Source organism: Abramis brama (assembly GCF_963993115.1).
Source record: "Abramis brama genome assembly, chromosome: 25".
Classification (NCBI taxonomy): domain Eukaryota; kingdom Metazoa; phylum Chordata; class Actinopteri; order Cypriniformes; family Leuciscidae; genus Abramis; species Abramis brama.
In genome coordinates, this window is record NC_139987.1 from 4046296 (window position 1) to 4069668 (window position 23373).

General features: G+C 40.1%; 1 protein-coding gene across 2 annotated transcripts in view; it reads right to left on the minus strand.

The window, feature by feature from the left end:
- The window catches only part of cntfr (ciliary neurotrophic factor receptor), a 188695-nt gene that overhangs the window by 140185 nt on the left and 25137 nt on the right, over nucleotides 1–23373 (minus strand). Inside the window, exon 1 of one of the 2 annotated variants that reach the window (XM_084104056.1) lies at nucleotides 15579–15691. The exons of the other annotated variant lie outside the window; for it this stretch is intronic. The gene's annotated coding sequence lies outside the window, so the exon portion shown is untranslated. Of the gene's footprint in view, nucleotides 1–15578; nucleotides 15692–23373 lie in introns of those variants that run through there. 2 annotated transcript variants of the gene reach the window in all.

Sequence of the window (23373 nt, forward strand, 5' to 3'; positions counted from 1 at the left end):
CGTCATGTCACAGGCAATACTTGAGATTCGCCTTCGAGGGCCAGACATACCAGTATAACAGTCCTGCCGTTCGGCCTGTCCCTGGCGCCTCGTACATTTACGAGGTGCATGGACGCAGCGCTCGCTCCTCTCAGACTCAGAGGCATGCGAGTGCTGAACTATTTGGACGACTGGCTGATTCTGGCTCAATCACGATCAGAGCTCGTGGAGCACAGGGCCATTTTACTCGATCACCTCGAGAAACTTGGTCTCAGAGTCAACTGGACGAAGAGTTCACTGAACCCCAGTCAAACGATCCCGTTTTTGGGTATAGTTCTGGACTCTCAGTCTATGACGGCGCGGCTGTCGCCACAGCGTGCGCTGGACATTCAGCGCGCAGCGAGCTCTCTCCGCTGCGGCGCGACCTTCCCGCTCAGGGAATTTCAGAAGATGCTAGGTCTCATGGCCTCAGCATCACCAGTTCTTCAGTTGGGCCTGCTCCGCATGCGCCCCTTGCAGTTCTGGCTGAAAGCGCGGGTACCGCGCAGAGCGTGGATATCCGGTCGGCTGCGTCTCAAGGTCAATCAGAGCTGTGTTACAGCTCTAAAACCTTGGACAGCGAACGACTGGTACCAATCAGGTGTAAGCCTGGGGACTTCCTCGAGAGTGAAAGTGGTGTCGACGGACGCCTCCACCTCGGGATGGGGAGCGCTGCTCGAGGGCAGACCGTTCTTTGGCCTGTGGTCAGAACGAGAAAAGCTCCGACATATCAACTGTCTGGAAATGCTGGCAGTGGAAAACGCGCTGACGCGCTTTCGTCCCCGAATCAAGGACCATCACGTCTTAGTCCGTTCGGACAACATGTCTGTGGTGTCCTACATAAATCACCAGGGCGGTCTCAGATCCCGAGACCTGTACAGGTTGGCGGAACGCCTCCTGGTTTGGGCTCAGCACAACTTGCGCTCGCTGAGAGCAGTTCATGTGCCTGGGCTACAGAATCTGGGTCCAGACAGACTGTCCAGAAACAACATTCCCACGAGCGAATGGTCTTTACACCCACAAACAGTCCAGCTGCTGTGGGAGAGATTTGGCAGAGCGGAAGTGGACCTCTTCGCGTCCCACGAAAACGCTCACTGCCCCGCGTTCTTTTCCAAGAACGAAAGCGCGCTGTCCCAAAGGTGGCCTCACTGTCCGCTCTATGCTTTTCCCCCCGTCTCCCTCCTTCCTCAGGTGATAGAATGGGTGAGGGAAACGAAATGCTCAGTGCTGCTTGTAGCACCACTTTGGAAGAACCAACCGTGGTTTCCAGATTTGATGCAGTTAGCAGACACTGCCCCGTGGCCAGTGCCGTTGAGGAGGGACCCCCTCTCGCAGGCCAGGGGCTCGATTTGGCACCCTCGACCAGAGTTGTGGTCCCTCCACGTGTGGGCGCTCAACGGTTACCCGCTGATCTCTCAGTGGGAGTGCTAAATACTATCACTCAGGCTAGAGCTCCGTCGACTCGACGGCTCTATGCTTCAAAGTGGTCGGTATTCTCCAGCTGGTGCACAGCTCGGGGATGTTCACCCCTCGATTGTGAGGTGACGGAGGTTCTCTCCTTCCTACAGGAGCTGTTGGATAAGGGCAGAGCCCCCTCCATGCTCAAAGTTTATGTGGCGGCTATCGCAGCGTTCTCTGAAACAACGCTCGGTCAGTCAATAGGAAGGAACGATTTGGTCATCCGCTTCTTCAGGGGAGCTAGGAGGCTGAATCCTCCCAGACCTCCCTCAGTCCCTGTATGGGACCTCTCTATGGTTTTGGAGGCCATGAAAGGTTCCCCTTTCGAGCCCATCCAGACAATTAGCCTCAAACATCTGTCATTTAAGACAGTGTTCTTGCTGGCTCTCGCTTCAGTGAAGCGCATAGGTGACCTGCACGCGCTCTCGGTGAGCCCGACGTGCTTGGAGTTTGGGCCTAATGACTCAGGAGTCATACTCAAACCTAGGCACGGTTATGTGCCAAAATCCCTCAACACACCGTTTCGGGCTCAGGTTATTTCCCTGTCTGCCCTGCCGGTGTCGGAAGAGGAAGGAGACTTAAGTTCTCTTTGCCCTGTTAGGGCTTTAAGAGCTCATGTGTCTCGCTCTGCTGTCTTCAGACAGACTGAGCAGCTGTTTGTCTCGTTCAGTGGACGTTCCAAGGGAATGGCTGTTTCGAAACAAAGCCTATCCAGATGGATAGTTGACGCCATAGCGTTAGCTTACACTTCCAGGGGTCTTCAGTGCCCACTGGGTGTCAGAGCGCACTCCACGAGAGGCGTTGCCTCGTCGTGGGCCTGGTCTAGTGGGATATCCTTACAGGATATATGTATGGCGGCAGGTTGGGCCTCGCCGTCTACATTTATCAGGTTTTATAACCTAGAGATTCCCGCCTTACAGGCTAAGCTGTTGTCGGTGTAGCTGAATCAGTAGTCTGATTGGAACACTGAGATCGCAAGCGCAGCGCGCTGCCGACTGTCATATGGGCAGTATTGCGTAAGACCCACATTCCCACATTAGTCAGGCGCTTGCCTTGACTATGTGATGTCATATTATCGCGTCTGCGGACGCTGCTATATATGGGGATGGAGGGTTCCCCCTCCTGTTCTAGGACTCTCTGTGAGTCCCTCTAGTGATTGTGCACTGTAAATCCTGGGCTTCGCTTCCAGGTTTATTGGTGTTTCATCCCTGCACGCACGGCGTTTTACATTGGGTTCCCGCAGCTTCTTAGCTAAGACGCAGTACGAGAGAACTCTCGTAAGAGAACGTACTCGGTTACTAACGTAACCTCGGTTCTCTCTAGAAGAGGGAACGAGTACTGCGTTCCCCGCCGTGCGTACGATTCACTCTGGTTCGCTTCGGCGATGAAATAAATCAAGTGAGTCAGCCTTTTCGAGCTACCTTTATAGGGCTAGGCCACGCCCGTTTCGGCGGGAAGTGGCAAGGTGGCTCATTGGTCTGATGTTGCATCAGCCCTCGCTCGATAGGCTTATGCAGTTGCCGCAGAGCAGCCAATGAGCGAGCGAGCCGTCTCGCCTATGGCTGTATGCTGCTGCAAATGCGCTTTACAATATTACAAAATTAAGGATAATTTTTTGCTTCAGTATTTCGTGAAAAGAGACTTTTCCCGCAGCGTCTTAGCTAAGACGCAGTACTCGTTCCCTCTTCTAGAGAGAACCGAGGTTACGTTAGTAACCGAGTACGTTACTACATCCAACAACCGAACATTTTAACTTACCCTCTCGTAACTTCTGCATCCTTTAGCTTGGACTACAAAATTGCAGCGAGAAATAAAAATGGCGGATTGCTCGAAGTGTTGGGCCGGAAGTCAATGTCCTTATTTGGCAGTTCCGCTGCAAATACTGTGATGTAATAGTTCAAAAAACATCATAGATAACAGAAAAATCGGAACAGGTTGAAAAATATGACCAAAACAGAATATAAAGATTTCAACGAAGCACCTGAAGAGAATAATTTCATATTTTCTGTACTTCTAAACACTCCAAACATACAACAAAATGCATTTAAGGGCTAAAAAAGTGCATTTGGCATGATATGTCCCCTTTAACTGTAATACATTTTCATTTAATTTTAAATAATTCAGTTCACACATTCAGTTCACACTTAAGTATTTTCCATTAAAGTATATTATTTCTGTAATAAGTACTCTTTTAAAAAGTATGCTAGTGTACTTCTTTTTCACAGAGAATAGATGCAAAATGTCACACAAAAAAATATATTTTTAAACAGGATTCTCAAACACGCATATGTTCACATCAAATAAATGACCCAGAATGGTGCCTAGTAAAGTTTCTTATAGCTGTGCTTTGGTAAATGCAAGTCCCTTTGCTGCATTATTAAATAACCCTTTGAGTTATGACCTTTACTCTCACAAGAGGCTTGGTTTACACTCAGGCATATTAGAGGACAGCCCATGGGTGATATGAGACCCGTGATACATAGAGAGCATCATCAATAAAAACAGTAAGGGAGGCAGCCGCTGCCAAGACAGCACTCAGAGAGACCGAGGCTAAATCCGGTTTCATATTATCATTACACATCCCAGGCACGGATGAAAGGGAACCCTCCTTTAAATGGGAGTGAGAGATGGATCCTTCGGCATAAAGGACCACTTGGGACCAGAGACGAGGAAAGCAATTACAGGTTTACAGGGCATATATTCTGCAAGTCATTCTAAGTTAATGCTGGGGCAAAATGAGGCAAGGGAAGATGACCAGCGACGGAAGGTAGCACGTGACGGGGGAGTGCTAGAAACGTGTTTACAGCCACATTGGGCCGGCCTCCCATGTTTGTGCGCTCTAGATTTACAAAACAATCAAAGAGCCGCTGTGGCTAGACCGCTCTTTAACCAGCCCCAGTGAAATGGTAGGCGTTAAATAAATGTATGCAACAAAGAAGCATGGGAAGCAGTGGATTAAAGACATGGGGGACTGAATTAATTTAAGACGTGAACAGCCCAGCAACTTCAGTCGGAACTAGCAGTCTGGAACAATAACTGCGGGGGATTAACTGCGAAAAAAGGTCTTCGGAAGGAAACTGTTTGACCAAACTAATTAAGTTAAAAGTAAGAGGGGAAATAAATAAATTACTCTATTGAGCCATTCAACCAATTCTAGCATGGAATACATGGGATGCTCTTAAAAAGCAGTGCTTTGCCTGAGCTTTTTCACAAAAAAAGTTTAAAAAATTGCACTTCGGAAACACATTCTTTGCTTTCAAATGGAACTTAGTTACTACTGATAATAAAAATAAAAAAAGAATATTGTGGAAATGAATAGTGCTATAATTCAGTGTTTTATGTAAAACATCATAATAGCTAATGTGCTATACATACTGTGTCCCTGAAAATGTGTTAGATGAGGTCACCATAGCATTCCAAGTAATGCAATTAATTATGTATCCATTAAAACAAAATATTCTCCATTTATATGTATGTTTTGGTTCATTTATCTTCACCTGTTTCACTAAATGCAATGGGAAATTGTATTGAAACCACAACACACACACTGAGCCCAGATGTCTTCTAATGTTTTATTTCTGGCAACCGGAGGCCATGTTCTGTAGTTTAATCTGGGGTCATTTGAGATATCACTGAAGAAGAGTACAAAAAACAGCTCTTAGCTTTGTTAAATTAGAGTAAGCGGCAAGCAGCAAAATGTATTTTCCTTGAGCATTGTCTTCACGCTCTGTCAGAGAGGCAAATCAAATCACGGGCCAGATGAAACCTGCTCATGCGATTTTCTGTTTGAGCTCTGCTTAGATAATTAGTCAACTTAACAGCACAGTAGTGCAATAGCATCTACCACCATTTAATTACCAAGACAACCTGACTATAACACTTATTAACATTCCCTAAAGTCATAATCGTTGTAAAAAAAATCTGCAGTTAAAAATGATTGCATGCCATCTGCATTAACATTATAGCTTAGAAGCTAAATATCTGGCTCTCTAACTGTATCACCATTATGTCCTTGATCAAGATACTTAAACTCAGGTCACTCCTTAGTGACTGTCCCTTTGATAAATAATAAGTGTTTATTTGGTTAACACATCAGCTGAATGACTAATTAGTAGGTAGGGATATGAATCGTAGGAGTTGAAAAGAAATTAACGATTCGGTTTAACGATTCTATTTTCGGTACAATACCATTAATGATTGATTTAGTACTTTTGTGGAAGCACCAGATGTGAGTTTGTGTGTGTATAAATTTGGAAATAACAAGAAGTCAAGACTGAGACAGAGTCAGAAAATTCACTAACTGTTCTGGGCCGCATTTCCCAAAAGCATCGTAAGCCTAAGTTGATCGAAGAGACCATTGGTGGCAATTGTTCTGAGATCAACTTAAGCTTACGAAGCTTTTGGGAAACGCAGCCCTGACTGATTCATTAGGAGTGACTGATATGCTTTAGACAGATTATATTGAGTGTCATTTATTAAAACAAATCGACTCATAAGAGTCACTTGCTCGTGAATCGGACTACACTTGTCATGATGATCATGATACCAGAGAGGCCAATGCAACAGAAAGATGTGTGCAGATGTATGACTTTTCATTGTCTCTGTATTATTTCACAGCAGCCAGTCTTTCTCTCTCATCACATTCAAGACAACAAGTACAACTCATCTAAAACATTTATTTTACCGGTAGAAGAATGCAGATGTTCAAGAACCATTAACCATGTCTAGGATAAGGACTTGTTCTCAATTCCCAACCCTTCTAATTACTAAATGTATCTATCTTAGATGATAGTGACGATGGTACACTTCACACAAGACATCCATCTACTGGGATAAAAACAACTTGCAGTCCTGGCATCTCTCATCTCCTGTACATGAGCCCATGCATCTGGACTGCTATTGTATCAACACACAGTCCTGACCATACAACAGCCATCTGGAGCTTTCACCTAAGTCTAATTGACACGCTCATTAGGAAGTAATGTCACAGAGAACATTCTGGAAAGGGGAGACATGGAACCAATGGCAGCGCCGTGCTTGGCAGGAAATAGGCAGCCGTCCATGCATCCCCCATGCCAGAAGAATCCACAAGCAACCCATCTAGATGAAACTATTCCGCTGTGAAGCGATCGCCTTCAATGACATGCAAGGCAGTTTGTTCCGATGTGTGGCTTGCATTTTAACCACTATAATTTGCTTGCTTGTTGAAATGTATTGGGATATTTTGCGGTAAGGAGATAATGCAGAATAGTCCACAACAACTGCTTGAGTTGAATTGGAAATTGGCTAGGCGCACCTGGCATGCGTGACATGGCAATCGACACATTAACCCTGAATTATGCAATGGGATGCACAGAATATTTGCAGATATAAACAGCCGCATGCTTGCAGCTGGCACAAATTAAGGAGAAACAACATATGCAAGGTTTCTGAGAATAAGGACTAGGAAGACTTACTCTAGAATAACCTACAGCAGACAGCACTTGCGACAAACTTGGAAGACTGATGAAATACATACAAGACCCCGCGAATCTCAGAAAGCAAAAGTCTAAGACAACCATTATATATCAAATTTAGCATCTTGTGCATTGTCTGGATACACATTTTCTCCCAGATGCATTAGACTGATTGATGGCACTCTCTTCTCTGGGCTTTGCTTTCCTTTGAACTTAATGGCACAAAACTACTCCATTTGTGTACAAAACAGAATAAAATCCTGTTTCATGGAGCTGTCTTGTTTTACAGTAGCTTTGAAAGTAGACTTACGCCAGTGCACAAAACAACAGACAGGATATGTGAAGCAATCCTGTTTCCAATTGCAAAATAAACTTTCACCTACACCTTTAACATTGTCTTCAAAGGAGGAAAACCTTCAACTGTCGACAGTAAGAGTAGTGTGTTATTAGTGGCAGCTTCTTTCAACAATATAAGCTTTGACTTTGAAATAATTCTGATCCCCAATCCAGGCTCCCAGCATTCATAGGCGGTGGGATTCCAGATGTTTTGTTTGTGATAATGTGATTTTAATTACCATCCCTGAAGTGTGATAGTTTAAATTGGGTGTCAGTATACCCTGTTTCTCCCCCCACTATTCTACAGTTGAATGGGTGAGTTGTACATCTCAGACTAAGTAGCCTGTCAGGTAATAAGTGTAACATAATAAGTTTGTTTAAAGGTCACAATATGTCAATGAAATCAGTGAACGAATCTAAATAAAATTTGTGAATGCATGAAATATTCACATCTCCTACGGTAACAGGACTAGATTATGGACCAGACTATTGCCAGACTATCTAAAGGGGGCACATACTTTGGGTCCTTTGGCATATAAAATGCAGGTTGACCTTTAGGGTCCCAGAGCTCATACAACATTAGCTGTCCCCAGGTGCCCTCAGGCCCTCGAAAGACTATGATCCAGCCCTGTGAGGAAAATAATTAGACCAGGGGGCTTCAGTCAACTTTTCCTGGTGGGTCACCTACTTGCGGAGTGTACAACCTGCTCCAACACACCTGCCTGGAAGTTTCTAGAGTTGCATCCAAAACTGCATTCTGTCAGAATCTGTCCTAGATTTAATGAAGGACTTATGAAGGACCTTAGTATGTTCTCGAAGGTATGCATGTGTGTAGTATGAACATAATTCAGACATACTACGTCTGTCATGTTATGACAGTTGAGTCGCTTCTCTTCACTATCAGAAAAAAAGTGCAAAAATATTACCTTTAGGGGTATGACAACCTGTCACTGGGGCAGTACCCCTATTTACACCTAGGGGGTTCCAAGTTTTCTAGTTGTACATTACTACTCTAAGGTACTAACATGCACCTTTTAGGAGTATGTAAGGTACTGTAAGGATACTGTCGAAGTGACAAGTTGTTGTACCCCTACAGGCATAATTTTTGCACATTTTTTCTGACAGTGTAGCCTTCTTACCTGGCCTTATGGGTCGACGTGCCTTTTGGTGGATGCACACATCAGAGTCTCGGCAGAAGCATGAGGCCATTCAGGTACTGTTCGCCTATTATTTCATGAATGGAATGATTTTGGACATACTACACAGTTCACATACTGCTTTTCACATACTATTTAAGAGAAGTAGACATTCGGATGTGGGGTGGTAAATCCTGAAGACATTTATTATGTGGTTCACTGTGCTTAATTCGTGTTGGAACTAATCTCTACAGGAAGATTAAACACTTGTGGGCTAGACTAAAGGCAAGTTGTAGTTTCACAGCTTTCAGAGATACAGGTTTTATTGTTTAAGGCACTGGACATTCTTTTATCTCAGTTCTGTCCAGTGCCGCATCAAACTACACCGGGCTCAAGGATCAGAGTTATCAGATCAAGCCTCTGTGTAGAAGAAATGTTCAATATCAAACAGCAAGAAAAAAGCACAACGATAAGGCGAGGTGCACTGCAACACATTCAGCTTCAACTGAGAGAGCTAGAGAAATTGTTCTGACTTAAATTAAGAATGGCAAGAATTCTTTGAAGGGAAAAGCAGCATTTGGTATTGGTGTCCTTGATGGGCTTACTATGGTAATCTGAAGTTTACACAGTTAGAATTAACTTTTTAATACTTGCTTCTAAGTAAACGGCTTAAAATAAAGTAGCACATATTTACAGGACAAAAATTCCTAAGCTGTTTTAAGCTTGATCTCTCACACAGGTTGGGTTCATGTCCTCAAAAGCAAAGCTCTATTATATTCCCTACCAAATATGGATCTACTTCTGGATAACAGGAGGAATAACACAGACGATATGTCATTCCACTTTTGGCTGCCTTTGTGCTAACCTTATCCCTTGGATTTCCTCCACCGTGTTTGGCCCTAACCGAGACCTTTTCCAGAAATGAATTCAGCTGAAGGGTCTGATGACCTTTTACACTGGAGCGAGCCATGAGACATTAAAACCAGGCATCTGGTGGAAAGGGTACCGCTTTTGCGCATACTGAGTTCTTGTATTCACGCAGATATACTGCATATTGCAATTGCACCGAGATGTGACATTTCTGGTTGGATGTGATGCCAAGTCACAAAACGTGGCAAATTGAACCGTACAATGTGGAGACAAGGGTTACTTTCCAATTTTATAAGAAATCGAACATTTCCTCTCCACTTCAGAGCAGAAAACCTATTCGTTTATTCTTGGTTGTGGAGTGTTCTGGTGTGAAAATAGCTTTTGCAAACTCTCAAGCACAATCCACCTTGTATGGATGACGGAAAGTCTCTGGTACGGATAATTAGGGGTGACAGAATAATTCCAAAGGCTGTTTATTTGATTTCACATTTTCTTTTTACCAGGCAGGGATTTAATATTTTGGCTGGGTAAAGCATAATCTTTATTGCACATAGTTATTTATCTAGCTAACTCCTTCCTGGATGAATATCAAAGCACAATTAGCATATTAACCACTTAAGAGAACATTGGGAACCATTTTAACCCAACCCAAGGGATGAGGGTTTGGAGGGGCCAAAGAGCTTCTGCAGGTACATGCACTACACCATTCTTGAAGATAAAAGCATCTTTCTTTATGAACCCTTGCCCCATTTCAGGGTTCTCAGAAGATAAAGTGTTCATAGCTAGCTAAACTAGCCATCCAGGGGTGCGTTTCCCAAAAACATCGTTAGCCAACTATGGTCGCAAGTTCCATTGAACTCTATTGGTAACGACAGAACTTGCAAACTTTTTTTATCAAGCAAGATATAAGTCGCAACTATTTCTTTACATTATACTAGATGTTTTGCCAGTGATCGATTTTATTTAAAGTGTGAACTTGAGTATTTCTCTGACGACTGCTTTTTCACATCGTAATTCACCTGTGAGTGATTTGCCCATGAGCAAAGATGGCAGTAAGCAGGTCGCGTACTTCCGGTGTGCCTGGAGCAGCTGTCATCGAGATGAATGGGAATGGTAATGGATGGCTTTCTCCAGCTATAATAAACTTCCTTGGTTTAACCCTCTTCCTGTTATCAACTCACCGCTTTTAATTCATGGCAACCCTAATGCAAATGCGATGTAAAGGAACTGCTGATGTACAAAGTGGATTGCTTAACTGCACAGCATTTTTTCACGAGCCAGCTCGTTCTCGATTTGAAGGAGCTGTCGTCCCCTATCTGGTTGACAGACGTGTGTGTCAGACTTGTTTACTGGTCGGCGCGTGGAGCTGTCCTAACGGCTGATGCTGGTGAGCCGAGGCAGGCGTCCAGTGTCTGCGGACTGTACGGTAGAAAGGATATCTTAATCAAGTGGGCATAAAATCGAAATCAAGGCTCAAACTGAGAGGGTCATTACATTAGGATGACTTAACTTTATGTTGCTGCATAGTTTGTTGTGCTCTTTCTGGGTGCGGACAATATTATTAGGATGTCTTATTAAAGATTATAATTGAGTAATTGGAACTTAAATCTTCATGTTAAAAGACAACTAGCAGAATGATGGATGTGCTATTTTCCCCAAAGAGATCTCATGGCTATCCTGTTTAAATAATGTGATATTCCATAGTTCTGTTTTCTTTTGTAAACAGCACAATGTAAATACATTTTACCCTTGTATCATAGACTTAATAGCTGATTGCAATGCAACATCACCCTCTCTTACACCTTTTCCCACACCAACTCATCTACACGGCAGATCATATCATGTGTGCAGGGCAAGACAGTTTTTACAGTGCCTTGGAATCGATTATTGATAGTGTCAGTTGTGTTTTACTTGACAGCAAGTCTTTTCCTCTTCAGGAGGAGGAAAGGGGGAGCGCTAAGAGGGTTCGGGAGGAGAAATACATCCAGGGAGCAGGTCAGAGTTTTCTGGATTTGGAAGTTCTGGTGGTGGAGGTGCAGATATGACTGGAACAAGCATGTGGGGCAAAGGGAGACAGCAGTCATGTTGTGGTTCACAAAGGAGAAATAGATGAAAATACACTTGGAATAGAGAGATGAATGGGTATAACTTAAGGGTCATGTGCTTAAAAAAAAAACAAAGACATGTTTGTTATTATAAGATCTTTTTGATTTATTTATTTATTTTACTGCCAACCTAAAACTATAATGCTGTTTTCTGCATTTCTGTTGGAATGCAGCAAAAGATCATTGATATTTATTGTTTAATAAGTCAGTGACAGTAGGACTAATAAGATTGCAACATTGACCATGCGCTTATTCAGCAACATCGGATATATGAATTTTCTTTATAGGAAGTGTAATGCAAAATATTAAAATATGTACAAATTCTAAGTTTAAGACTGTAAGAAGACTTCTTCAGTATTTAATAAATGGCTTAACAAACCTGAATGGGGTTTTTACTTTTTGAATCCTACTGTTATTGTTCTTAATCTCCTACTGGTATTTCCATAAAATGTATATTCTTTGCACAAAATATGCATTTGTCAGGTTTTTCCAAGGAGACCTATATTACCTAGAAAAGTTTTTTTTTCATACTTTTAAGAGCCTTTTAGAGAAAAAAAAACTTAAAATATCTGCATTGTGTGATATAGAGACTTCAAAAGTGAGCCTGTAAATAATACTGAACTTTTATTTAACAATGAAGCATTAGACTGATCAAAAGGCAGTAACGACTTTTACATTGTAAAATAAATGTTCTTTTTATTCATCAAAGAATCTTAAAAAAAATGATTATGTTTTTCCACAAAAATATTAAGCAGCACACTGACAATAATAAGGAATATTTATTGAGCATCAAATCAGTATATTAGAATGATTTCTGAAGAATCATGTGACACTGAAGACTGAAGTAATGATGCTGATCACAGGAATAAATTACAGTTTAGTAGGTATATATTTGTTATGTCTTGTTTTGGTCATGTCTCATGTCTTTGTCATGTTTCCTGTTGTCACATGATTCCCTGTTATAGTCATGTGATCCTGCCATGTGTTCCCTTGTCTGATGTGTCATGTTGTCATTGGTTCATTGTTTCATTGTTCACAGTGTCTAGTCATTAGTCCTGGTCCCATTCCCGTGCACATTCATATAGAAAACATTGTAATAATGTTTCCGAATATTACTGTTTTTACTGTATTTGAGACTTAATTCAAAACCATAAAACCTAAACTTTTGAACGGTAGTGAATGCTGCTTGCAAAAAATACATAAAGAAAATGGCTGTCATAGTAGAAATATTTTTTGCTGTCAATTGGTGTAGTAACAACATCAACCAGCAGGGTCTATCTGGCCCATGCTAATCTAAAGCTGAAGGTCGTAAAATGATTGACCTTTTTAATTTTAAAGGTGTTTCCTACAGTCACTACGTTGAGTGTTACAATTTCTCCCCTTTGTTCTTTAAAAGTCTCCGGCTCATGTCTAGTTATCATGCTTATCGTGTTACTTCCGGCTTCACAGGCAAACACACACACACACAAACATTCGGCCTAACGACCATCTACATCGTGCCCTCCGCGCGTGTTCAGTTCACAGGCAGCCTCTCAAGTTTAATGACGCGTAGCAACAGGATCGAGAGAGGATGAGGGGGGTCACGGACGGCACTAATGTCCAGACACATTGCCAGAGGATCAGAGACTTCCAGACAAAGGACATCAGAGAAAGTCTCTCTCTCCACAAGCACATTTCTGACCTCTTATATCCTCAAAGAAACCCATTCACAACTACTTCTGCTATGATGCCAGTTCTCTAAATAGAAGACATCTTGGACATATATGATGGATACAACCACAATGCTTAAGGCATTGTAAATTGTCCTCTCAAATCGACTTCCATATCTGTCATAAAGTACTTTAGAGATTTGTCCTTTGTTGTCAGAGAAGTCTCAGATATCATCATGATGTGGTTTCCTGCAATACTGCACATATGTTTTCATAGAGCAAAGATGAATTGAATGTAGTGAAATAATTGAATGATTGTGAATCATCCCTAACCACCACATGACTGAAATGGTCAAACCCATTAGTATTCAACTTTCCCTGCCCACTAGCCTGTCAGCATAACCTGATTTTTGGTTATTAATGCAACAAACGCGGGATTGTTTCCCGTAACTATTTTTGTTCAGTCAAAGGAAATGCCATATTTTTGCATTATCTTTAAAATGCGGCTTTTATGGCTCCTAATAGTATTAAAGTCCTTGCTAGAATTTGTCTAATTTCGTAATGTTCAGCATGATCACATAAATACAAACAGATTGTGTTGTTACTTCTGATGGCATTCCAAACTCGTATGACTGTTTATTTATCTTCAGAAGAAATAAGTCATAGAGGTTTAGGACGGCATGAGAGTCATGATGACAGAATGTTCATTTACTGTGCTGAACTATCACTTAAAACTGACTCTTTTTTGACAGGGTGGGGTGTAGATCAAGTTCCAACTTGCCTAATAATTAGTCATTATGTTCTGATAATTTGCTCTCTCTCTTTCTCTCTCTTCCCCCTTTCTTGATAACATATGAACATATTTGCCTCAACACATCAACACTGACTAGAAAATTATAGTAAATACTTATTATTAGGCTACGAATAGCAGTGCTTATTTCCATGAAAGCAAGGGATTGTCATGGTGGCCATGCTGGCACCAAACATCATAAATAGACAAGGAGAGTGACAGAGAGAGAGAGAGAGAGAGAGAGAGAGAGAGAGAGAGAGAGAGAGAGAGAGAGAGAGAGAGAGAGAAAGAGAGGGGGGGACTCTGCATTGGAAAGAAAACAAATAGTGGAGTGAGACTCCAGCCCTCAGGGAGCAGCACTTAAGTAATTAATGTTTGAAATTGCTCAAGTTCAGCGCGGAGACTCCCGAGAGAGCCAGTATCAGTCACACACACACACACACACACACACACACACACACACACACACACACACACACACACACACACAGACACACACATACACACAAAGAGAGAGAGAGAGAACAGGTGAGAAAAGAGAAGACCAGCTCTTTTTCTCATTCGAAATTTGTAAAGATTCGTATTATCCGCTTCTTTTCTTGCAGATACACATTCAAATTATGATTTACGCACTGATGAAATGTTTATCTAAAGCAAATTCCCTAAAATCATCACTTTTATTACCGTTTCTAATTGTTCATTTCAATTTTTGGTAACACTTTTATTAAATATTAAAAAACAATATTATACATTGTTTTAAAGGTTATTTGGAAACATCAAAAATGCCTTAAATCATAATTATACTTATTCATAATTTAATATTCATATTTAAGTTAACTACAAATGTTTAGCATTGTGTAATGTTATTAATGAGTTATTATAGTTATTACATGTGTAATTGTTTTTAACTCACAATCAGGGTTGGGGAAGTTACTTTTAAAAGTAATAAAGTAAAAAAATGCATTACTTACGTTACTTTTTATGGAAAACCCAGGTTAGAAAAAGTAACAAAAATTTCACATTACTTCCCATAAAAAGTAACGTAAGTAATGCAATTTTTGTGTTACTTTTTCTAACCTGGGTTTGGCTTGCTTTTTTTTTTGTTTTTACAAATATAAAGGCTTTCACACCAAAATTGAAATGAAAAAGCCTCAAGCTGAAGGAAATGCAAATTCATTTAAAAAAAAAAAAGAAACACAAATGTGATGTTAATCTGAAGTCATTTTTTTTATTTTATTTTTTTTATTATGGTTGAACTGGATCATCGAAGGTCAGAGGCAAAGACATTGCTTAATAAAGTGATATTAAATGCATAAAGTGTATTTGTGTAATATAACGTTTAATTATTGCATGTCTGCATAATATTCTGAGATTGAATTTCACTGTTTTTATTCAATTTGAGGAATACATAATCTGTTTTTGTGCAAGTGCGATGAGTAAATGAATGTTCACATTTAGTCTAGAACTACAATAACCATCATGTTCACACACAGCGCACACAACGCCTCTGCACTTCCTCAAGGTTTCTCCAAACATGTGCACAGAAGAGCCGTCAGTCAATAAATGGAAAAACAAAGTAACTTGAGTTACTTATTAAAAAAAGAACAACTATTTTGTTGTAAATTTAAAAGTAATGTGTTACTTTACTAGTTACATGAAAAAGTAATCTGATTATGTAACTTATGTTACTTGTAATGAGTTACTCCCAACACTGCTCACAATGATAATAAATAAAATATATATATTTTTAAAGTACTTACCTCAAGAAATGTAATGGTGAAGTGACAACATTTTACTAGTTACTATTCTACCCTGCAGCACTAAATGGAGCTGCAAAGATAATGACCTTTCCCTAACAGGCCTCATGAACACTAACCTTAATCGGCCTTTGGTCAGACAAACAGATAGCCTTGCCTAAACCTCATGCGATTACTAAAGCCAGTCTTGCTCCATCAGGCTGGTCAGGCTGCTCAAATGAACACTGTAAAAATTACACGAGCACCTTAAAAAAGAAAAATAGAATCATCCTTTTCATTTTGTCATTTAATTGGTTCCAGTTACAGGTTTAATGAATACTAACCTTTTGTCTATATCATCAAGAGTTTTAGTGAAACACATGGCTGGAGTCTTTGAACCCTCTCAAATGAGACTGAAGGGACTCTTCAAACTGACACCGGTAATGCCACGCATCTTACTGTTCCTAAACCTTGCCGTAATGGATTTCTTTCACATTTTCAGCTTAAGCATTGCACACTAAGCTAGATGCAGCCGCTGGCCAAATGTGCTTAAAACCTGACTCTACTCTCACTGTCCCTTCTCTTGAAGATAAATTGAAGTGGAACGTCCATCGGCACAATGTCAGTTTAGTATACCAGCTCATTTTTCAGTGCAACTGGGGATCAGACAATGACTGAATTTTAAGAGCACAGATAAATGCAGTCCCTTAAGACAACAAAGACAATTACTGTCCTGATGGAACAAAGGGTGGCAGCAAGGCAGTTTCGAATATATCTGCTCTCCTCAGTCCCAAAAGAATGTGTGTTAATACAGAACAAGAATGTATTTGTTGTTCTTTCACTTATTTACAGAACAAGAATCTATCTATTTGTTGTACTTACACTAATTTAAAATGCAAATGAGCATAAGGACTTTCATTCCAAATTTGAATATATTTATACAGCAGCTTGATTATGTTAGAGTTGTTGGGGCGTCAATTGGGTATGGCAGCTTTCATATCTTGGCAGCCTGGTCAGGTCAATGCAAAGTAATATATTTTTATTGCATGATTACAGTGCTATTACTCCACCATTACATGCCAGATTGGAAGTGAGGTGAATATGTAGTAGCTATAGATAACAACTGAATAAATAAAATGAAAAGAAAAGAAGTATTACTGGATGCATAGTTCAGGCCATCCTTAAAAATATTTTGGTTTGCAGTAAAAGCAAAAAAAAAGAAAAAAAGGGTCGGTAGGTAGGTATATATTTTTTAATAAACCATATTCAACAACATATAAAAATGAAATAATCTTTAGAGTAAAGCCGCAGCCATCATTACCAAGCGCGAACCATTGACAGTGAATGAAACGAAGCGAACTTAGCCTACAGGCCGTATGTGATGCGTAAACCAATGGTGTAAACATAATCATAGATGACGCGCCACGGGTTTTTATTTAAAAGAAAGAACGTAGCTTATGTTTGTATGTAGGTCTAGGCAATTTATATTCACAATACTTAATAACTATTATTTTATTGCATTTGGATTAGTTGTTTGAAGAGTTAAAAAAAATCAGTCGGTCTTAACGCAAGTTTACAACCGGCAAGTCGGTCGGACTAAAAGGGAAAATAAATAAATAATTGGGTCGGTACTAAATTGACAGGGTCGGTCGGGTTACGGCAAACAAGAATATTTTTAAGGATGGCCTCATGAAAAAGACTGCAAGCGACAGCTGTGCAACATCATCCGATTCAGATGTTACTGTCAGCGCTAGCTTTTAAACCCCATCTGCAGAGAAACATCCCCTTTGTGTGACACTGAAATCCTTAGATGAGAGTCAGCACTAGCTTCGAAACCTCAGAGGAGAAGGTCCCCCACGAATCAACTACCAGTCCCATGACGTCACGACATTCCTGCAAAGAGCTGACATCAGTGCAAATACAGTACAACAGACAACACAGTTCCTCTTTACAAACGGAAGACTTTCAATGCCGGTGTATAGAAAAACTATGACTGGGTGGAATAGTCAGTGTCACGGGATGCTATTTTTATTTTGCATGTCGCCATTTCATTGGGGTTTCAACTGTTGCTGGGGACAGACAAGGGCAACGTGTTTACATCGACCATGGAAACAGATGTTGGAAAAATATGCGAAAGAATCTTCTGGAGCACAATGACAGAAGCAAGAAACAGAAATGCTGTATTAGCATGGAATGAGTTCAGGGCTGTGGATGTACAGAGTCGATTGACAGTCAAATTGATGCCAAAAGACTGTTGTAGTTACAAGAAAACAGCATACGTCAAATTCTTTTTAGGATGACAGCAACTCGTTCCTTGATCACAATGAGAAAGATTGTGGTGACAATAAGGTAAATTTCCTGGAAATTTTGGATAATGTTGCATCAAATAGCAAAGACCTGAAAATCAAATTGGATCACAGGTACGGAAACTATTCATCCCCAGAGTCTCAGAACAATATGATTAGTGTTATTGGAGAAAAATTAAAACAAAATAATAACTGAAGTTAAGGAAGCACAATATTTCTCAATTTTTAGTGGATGAAACAAAAGACTAATAATGAACGAGTTGTCAAGTCAAGGTTTTAACCTCCAGAAGTGCATTGGGCAGGGGTTATGCGAGGAAACGTGCGTGGAGTACAGGCTTTTATACGTCAAGAAGTGTCATACACTGTTTACATCCACTGTTACGCACATCGATTCAATCTTGTGCTCGTGAATTCTGTAACTGAAATTCCTGAGCATTGTACAAAGTACAAACACAAGTGCAAACAACAATACCAGATGCATGCCTTTCATTCAGGCGCAGAAGCGACTAGGACAGAAAGTTTTGAACTTGGAAAGCACTTGTACAACTCACTGTCGAACGCCTGCATGTTCTAGAGAAAGACTTAAAATTGACTTATGGGTTGTCTGAACAACTTCAAACAGTAGGCATTTCTATCACAACAGCTGCAATCCTTATCAAAAGTATGAAACATCAGCTGGAGAAGTTGAGGTCAGATGTTGAGTGGCAGAACACATTCAGTGAGGCGAGGGCATTTGGCACAGAAGCGGGCCTGTCTTTAGACACACCTCGTCCCCCACGGCCTGCTCGAATAAGGAATGTGTCCAGAGCATTAGCAGGTTGTATAGTAGGGTCAAGCGGTGGCCAAAGGCCAACAACCGACAGCCCAGATTATCATGAAACTTTGAAGTACTTGATCGCTTCAACAGAGAGTTTAATCAATGTTTCTAGTGATGTTGCCCAGGCATTTAATTGCTCATCTCCCAATTTTTTTGAATGCAAGTTAGATTGAAAAGTTTGCCAAACAATATGACAAGCACAGTGATGACACATTGCTTCAAAGACAGATCAAACTGCTAAAGTCTTTCTAGACATTGAGCTAAAAGATGAGAGTGATGTAAGCGGTCTGACAGCTCTTCAAAGACTGAACACATTACCTGTTGCTTTTTGGAATTGATTACATAGTTCAAGATTCATGTGACATTGCCAATATCCACTGCATAAAATGAACGATTACTTATGGACCACCACGACTGATAACAGATTAAAAGACCTGATGCTGAAGGCTGTTGAACGTTCAGTAGTGAAGTGCCTAAATTTGGAGGAGCTTGTTACAGACTTTTCCAAGTTAAGAAACTGACGCTCCTCCTTAATGGAATGATTGCCTGTTGAATAAAATTAAATCAAGATCATCACAAGGTAAGACTTGGTTTGGTCTGATCTTCAGTAGATCATTTAAGGTGTGTATAGATGTGCTTTGTTGTGATATTTGAGCATAATTGCACAGGAATGAATGAAAATATGTGGGACTGTCACATTGAGGTAGTGAGATTGGATGACATCCTTAGAGTCTTTTGTCTTGATGCCACTGGTGTCTTGTTAGTGTCCATGTTAGTCCCTCTTGGAGTGGAGTATGAGCAGTTATATTGGTGCCGTGACCCGGATGTGAATGAGGTTTAAGGGGATAAGTGTAACAGAGGCCAGCAAGTAAAATCTGTGCAGGTAACCTCACTCCCCTTACCTCAAAAGGCACACTAGTGGCTAGTGGCTAGTCCTTGTTAGTGTGCCTGTCTAAACTGGTTACCGCTGGTTCGAATCCCACTAGGAGCAGAGTGAGTATGACCAGTTACACTTGCCTTGCTAAACTCACCTCCACAATACTAGGGTGTTGTGACAGGTTCCCAAAACATTGCTACGGTCCTCTGGACGTTTTTTCAGCATGTTGCAATGGTGTCTGGGTGGTTGTGTACTGGCAAACTCAAGAGTCCAGTCCACCTCCAAGTGTTTGATTTGTCTCTAAATATGTCCCTAATTCAATGTAAGTCTATAGCCGCGTTTCCATTACCCTACAAATTGCGCAAATTGAAATTGCGAATTGGAAATACGCTCAATGGAAACACGTCAATTTCGCAAAAACTCCCATTTATCGCATAAAGTTTTCACGCTCGCATGAGGTGGTTTTTCAGGCAATTCGAAAAATGAATATTTCGCAAAACTGCAATGGAAACAGTTTTTGCGCATTTACAGCTCACCTGACTTAGAAGGCACGGTGTGTTTGGACAGAATACGAGACAGAGATCTTTATTAAATTCATAAAAGACAAAAGAATTACAGAAATACTGGATTCTAAACCTCATAGAGGTGCCACAATCAAGACCTCAGAGCAGAAATGAGTGAGAAACACCCAGAAACACCTCATATGTGCTGTAAGGAAGGGTCTTTCCTTGCCATTAATGCTTGGATAACAAGCCTACATTTCCTTCCATTAATAATAATAATAATGTCTAGTGCGGTACGTGGCTGTGATATATAAACCTACCAACATCCGTTGCCATGATTTTTGGAATGACTTATCGCGAGAGGAAAAAATGACGCTGTAGTCGCATAACATCGGTTAATGGAAACGCTGTCATTTCGCAATAGTTTTTTATCGATATTTTAAAAAAATCAAAAAAGTTTTGTGCAAATCTGTAATGGAAACGCGCCTTATGAGACTTTCTTTTGCTAGTTCGCCAAGCAAAAGTCATAAACCTCTTTTTGACAAGCTGTGTTATTTGAGGTATTGTATCATGTCTGTGACAAACATTTCGTATGCTTGGAGGTTTGTTCAAGTTCCTACTCTAAGTATGAGCAATAGAAAAATGGATGTTTGCCTCAACGAGCACCACTAAAACTGCTAGACTCTATAATATCAAATACATATCCAGTGAAAGATGACAAGATTAAACCTGCTAGACAATCATTGGCACCTCCATTCGAATGTCATCACATCTTCCATAGATGACATGCCATGTTGCGCGAATGCTGTTTTGCAATTTTGCCAGCGCTCGTGGCGGTAAATCACAGCATCTGAGAGGCGAGGCTTCAGTTTTTCTCCAGCTGTTCTCATGTAGGAAGGTGTCAGAGCTCACACATGGCAAGAATCAAACGAAATGGAGACAGAGTGAGAGAAAGAATGAGAGTGAAAGAGAGAGAGAGAGAAATCGGAGAAAGCAAATCACTCGAGGGGTCCAGCAGACATCAGTGAGTCCAGCTCAGACGCTCAAAGTAAATGACTTCCTTGTGTGCTCTCCTCTCTGGTATGTATTTTTTAAAAATAATGCATAGGATCACATTGCTGCTGCTCATGGTGTTTGTGATGTGCCGAGACGGATGAAAGGGAGAGAGCAGAGGGCTAGCTGTTCTCCGAGGAGAATACGGAGAGGAGGTGATCGCTTGGAATTTCCTTTACAATGAGCTTTTCTTACAGAGAGAGAGAGAGAGAGAGAGAGAGAGAGAGAAAATGTACAAAGGAAACAGTATGTTCAGAAAGAGAGCTGTCAATTAATATGTGACTATTTTCTAAATGTCACTTTTAAACAATATAATATAATATAAAGTACAAAAATGCATTTTCTGTTAAGCTGTTTGAAATGATGTATTTTGAAAAGCAGTCAAATAAATAAAAGATTACAATGTCCATCAAAACCATATAGAACATGTACAATGTGCAAATAAACTTTAAGGTAGCTTTAAACCAGTTTCAGTCCTTGAATTGATATTTCCTTTTCACCCCCAAGAGGAAATAAAATGACTGTAGTCTAGACTTGTGGACAGAGGGGACATTTCTGATCAATAAACGTGGAGCGTTTCAAATCCCCCACAGTCAGAAGACACACGGCTGCTGAGACTCCACTGGATATAGCACGACAGAGACCTGTGACGCAAGCAAGAGATGGATTTTTGTTTACAAATTATAGTTCTGAGGTGTTTCATTTTTGTATTGTTATTGGTAGCAGTGCTCTGGACATTTTGTACTGTTATTATTATAAATAGTAGTAGTAGTAGTGGTAGTGGTAGTAAATTTACTCTGAATATGCATTTACTTTTAAACATAAATTTATAATTTCAACTGTCACTAAAATTGACTTGGAGAAAAAATCTGCTAAATATTAAAATGAAAAAAAAAAATATATATATATATATATATATTTATTTTTTACCAGTAGGCTATATTATTATTATCATTGATCAATTTACTGTGAATATTTATTTATTTGAAACATATATGTTTAGAATTTTAACTGTCATTCAAATCTCCAAAATATTAAAATTATTATTATTATTTTTATTTTTTTACCAGTATATTATTATTGTTATTATTTATTCAATTTACTGTGAATATTTATTTACTTGAAACATATATTTAGAATTATAACTGTCATTAAAATGTCTTTAAAATATCTGCAAAAATAATCAAACCAAAACAACACAATTTGTAAATACGATTTCCGGAAAGATATATTTTTTTGTTATTATTATTGTATTATAAATGTAAATTTGTACTTTAAATATATAGAACCGTATCTGTCATTAACGTTGTCAAAAACTGCAATATTTTAAAATCAAAATCTATTAAATTGTAACACTTGTTTACTACAATGATCATTTAAAATGTTATTTCGTTACTGAATGTGTAATGATAATAATAATAATAATAATAATAATAATAATAACTTATTTCCACATTTGTTTCCCGAAAAATATTTTTTGTATACATTTTATTTGTATTGTAAACAGTTTATTTATTTCATTTAAATATTGTACATATGTTATTTTTTTCTATTCTATTCTATTCTATTCTATTCTATTCTATTCTATTCTATTCTAATGTGAAATGTATCATATCTGGTGACTGACTCCTCTGACGATCACACACAGGCTATAGGCAGCTGGGTGGCATGCAGAGAGAGAGAGGCTGGTTCCAGCCAGACGCGCTAGTCTTGTAATTGTTAACATTATGGGAGATCTGGTGAAGCACTGGGGATCCTACACATGCCAGGATGTCCCTTGGGAATTGGCAGCATGCGTTATCAAGGGAATGGAATTACTGTGTAAAGAAGTAGACTGAGATAATGGAAGTGAGTGCTTCCCCCCCCTCGCTCTCTCTCTCTCTCTCTCTCTCTCTCTCTCTCTCTCTCTCTCTCTCTCTCCCTCTCCCTCTCCCTCTCCATATCTGGTGTCTGGTTCGATTCCTCATCGGAGGAGCAGACCTACTGACGTCGGCCGCATTGATCGCAGGACGCTGCGTGACAAAATAAAAGAACCCTTAGGGTTGAGTTCAATCCAATCGCTTTTAGTTGCTGTATGTCTATGTAAATCGGCCATTGTGGACGTTCTCTGACACACCGCACAGCTATTCCTGCACAAGTTATTTTTAACATCCAACCGTAATACATTGATTCATGTGTGTGAATTGATTACTAACAATTCTATAATATTGATAATATATATAATCATGATTTTTTTTTTATGTTTTTGAAAGAAGTCTCGTTT